The following is a 3,719-nucleotide window of genomic DNA, read 5'->3' as shown; positions in this document are numbered from 1 at the left end:
GGCTTCATCCCCGGATCGATGTCGCCAACCAGTAAAGATGGAAAGGTAGAGTACAAAGCAGACGTGTAAATAAAGTGTAAATAGAACAGTTTAATAGAATTAGAAATTGAAATAGAGTTAAATGTTGTAGAATGAAAATAAGAAAGAAAAAGAAAAAGGTTTGATTAGAAATTAAGCGTAGTATTAAGGTGTAAATAGCTTATTAGAAGCCCATAAGGCCACAAAACCGTAAATACGGTAATTATAAAAATGAGTAATCATATAACGGGTGACCGGAAAAGGTGATTTAATATAATAAATGAGGAATAAGACGAATAAGAATTATTAACGGAGAAATCGACCGTTAGAGTCAGTAAAAAAGTTGATAGAATTGATTGGATCATTAACGAATTCCAGATTATACCGGGTGATCAGATAAAGGTGTTGAATAATAGTTATTGTTGGCGGATCGCAAAATGCGACCGTAGTGTTTCAGTTGGATAGCAATAAAGGGTATTGGCAAAATATGGGATCATCACATATCGGGTGACCATAAATTATCGTTATGAGAAATTAATATTATTATTTTGGAACAAATCGAACCGTTACGTTAAAGGACAATATTAAGTAGAGTGATTATGATTATTAGAGTGTACCGAATATAACGGGTAGTTAATAAAAAATTGTTGTTGCGTATATCGAATGAGCGGATTGCGAAAAGCGACCGTTATATCAATAAGGAACCTAAACGGAAATAGAACAGATGTATAATGATTGAATAATTATATTGGGTGATTATATAAAATGGGCACTATAAAGAAAAGTTGACGGATTCGGAAAAGCCACCGTCATTGCTTAAGCGAGCAGTAGATAAAACAGTATCCAGAGTTTTGAGTTGATAGATATACCGAGTGTCGGTAAATTATTGTCATGTAAAGATAAAAGTAAACGGAGCGGGAAAAGCCACCGTTGTTACCTTATTGAACCTTAAATTGAAGGCTATGTAAAGTTTTGAGTCGATTGATATACCGAGTGTCGGTAATTACTGTTGAGGGTAAATGAAAGTTGAGGGATTTGAATAACCGACCGTCATTGTGCTAGATAACACCGACAGAATGTACTGTGTAAATTTCAGACCGATCCGATAACCGGAAGTGATTAAATTACTGTTACCGTACCGATAGAATTAAGTAGCGTGAGATCGACCGACAGTATGTAATATAGTGTATAGTGTATATAGATAAGTGGGAATGTAGTCGATAAGTTGATGACCTGTAAATAAAGAATGGATTAATAATTAGCGATACTTACCTGTAACTCCAGCGGGAGAAGATCAGCGGCTGCATTTCCAGTTGTATGGTGTACCTGAAAATAAAGAAAAGCGTTAAATAAAAACTAATATAATGCAATAAAAGTGCAGGAAATATATGGAGCGGCGTAATGAGTAGTAAACGAATAACGTTGCGAGCGCGTTCAATGCGCAAGTCGTATAGAGAGGGTAGAGCACCAGAGAAGGGAGCATAGATAATATAAGCGAGAGCGCGGGGCGAATCTGGGCTTTTGGCTTTTTGGTTTTTTGGTGCCGTGGCATTTCGCCGGAGTTTGAAGTTAACAGGCTGTTTGCCGTTGGATTTTGCCGGGAAATTTTATAGGCTGTTCTGTTCGTCGTAAGAAATATGAAATAACGTTATTGATATAGTAGGCCTGTGTGCCAAATCGGGAAAGTTGTAACGAAGGAAAGGTATTTAGTGCCGGCTTGTGATGCCGAAGATGATAGGCGATTCGCCGGATAGAGTAACGAAGTATGATTGATGAATCTAGGCTTGTGTGCCGAGTTATGCGATGCGATGAGTGAAATGTAACTGCGCGTCGTTCGAAGAGAGTCTGTAAACGAAACAAGAATGTGCTACGACTAATAAAGTTGTGATGAGTTTCCTGCAATTACCACTGCAAATTATTATAAAACCTATCCTGTGTTACCAATATAAGAGATCGGAGCGGATTGCTGATGGACCGCGATGAGACGATCAAAGAGGGAACTTTGCAGATGATTGATTTCCTTCTCCTTTGGAGGTAAAAATGAGTGGCGACCGGAGACAATGAGACAACAGGGGACCGAATGGTAAGATTATTAATCAAGGTTCGGTCACACCCTAACGAGTTCCGAAGTGTTCTGATGATAAAAATTATTCATTAATTTTTTAAACAATTTTTAAGACCCGAAAGAGGTACTTTTCAGAGCACATGTGTGATATGCTGGTCGAAATCAAACAGTTCTATAAATCTTATGGTGATTGTTGTGTAGCTACGGATGTATCCTAACGAGTTCCGATGTGTTCTGATGATAAAAATTATTTATTAATTTTTAAAAAAATTTTTAAGACCCGAAAGAGGCACTTTTCAGAGCACATGTGTGATATGCTGGTCGAAATCAAACAGTTCTATAAGTCTTATGGTGCTTGTAGTGTAGCTACAGATGTATCCTAACGAGTTCCGAAGAATTCTGATGATAAAAATTATCTATTAATTTTTTAAACAATTTTTAAGACCCGAAAGAGGCACTTATCAGAGAACATGTGTGATATTCCGGTCAAAATCAAACAGTTCTATAAGTCTTATCGTGCTTGTCGTGTAGCTACGGATGTATCTTAACGAGTTCCGAAGAGTTCTGATGATAAAAATTATTTATTAATTTTTTAAACAATTTTTAAGACCCGAAAGAGGCACTTTTCAGAGCACATGTGTGATATACTGGTCGAAATCAAACAGTTCTATAAGTCTTATGGTGCTTGTAGTGTAGCTACAAATGTATCCTAACGAGTTTCGAAGAGTTCTGATGATAAAAAATTATCTATTAATTTTTTAATCAATTTTTAAAACCCGAAAGAGGTACTTTTCAGAGCACATGTGTGATATGCTGGTCGAAATCAAACAGTTCTATAAGTCTTATGGTGCTTGTAGTGTAGGTACAGATGTATCCTAACGAGTTCCGAAGAATTCTGATGATAAAAATTATCTATTAATTTTTTAAACAATTTTTAAGACCCGAAAGAGGCACTTTTCAGAGCACATGTGTGATATGCTGGTCGAAATCAAACAGTTCTATAAGTCTTATGGTGCTTGTAGTGTAGCTACAGATGTATCCTAACGAGTTCCGAAGTGTTCTGATGATAAAAATTATTTATTAATTTTTTAAACAATTTTTAAGACCCGAAAGGGGCACTTATCAGAGAACATGTGTGATATGCTGGTCGAAATCAAACAGTTCTATAAGTCTTATGGTGCTTGCGGTGTAGCTACGGAAGTATCTTAACGAGTTCCGAAGAGTTCTGATGATAAAAATTATTTATTAATTTTTTAAACAATTTTTAAAACCCGAAAGAGGTACTTTTCAGAGCACTTATGTGATATGCTGATCTAAATCAAACAGTTCTATAAATCTTATGGTGCTTGTCGTGTAGCTACGGATGTATCTTAACGAGTTCCGAAGAGTTCTGATGATAAAAATTATTTATTAACATTTTAAACAATTTTTAAGTCTCAATTTTAAATTTAAACAATTTTTCAGAACTCTTCGGAACTCGTTAGGATACATTCGTAGCTACACGACAAGCACAACAAGACTTATATAACTGTTTGATTTCGACCAGCATATCACACATGTGCTTTGAAAAGTACCTCTTTCAAGTCTTAAAAATTGTGTGTGTTGTAAAAATTTATAAATAATTTTTATCATCAGA

This window comes from Trachymyrmex cornetzi, unplaced genomic scaffold (genome assembly GCF_001594075.2).
Source record: "Trachymyrmex cornetzi isolate Tcor2-1 unplaced genomic scaffold, Tcor1.1 scaffold1370, whole genome shotgun sequence".
Taxonomy (NCBI): domain Eukaryota; kingdom Metazoa; phylum Arthropoda; class Insecta; order Hymenoptera; family Formicidae; genus Trachymyrmex; species Trachymyrmex cornetzi.
This window is presented reverse-complemented; position numbering follows the sequence as displayed.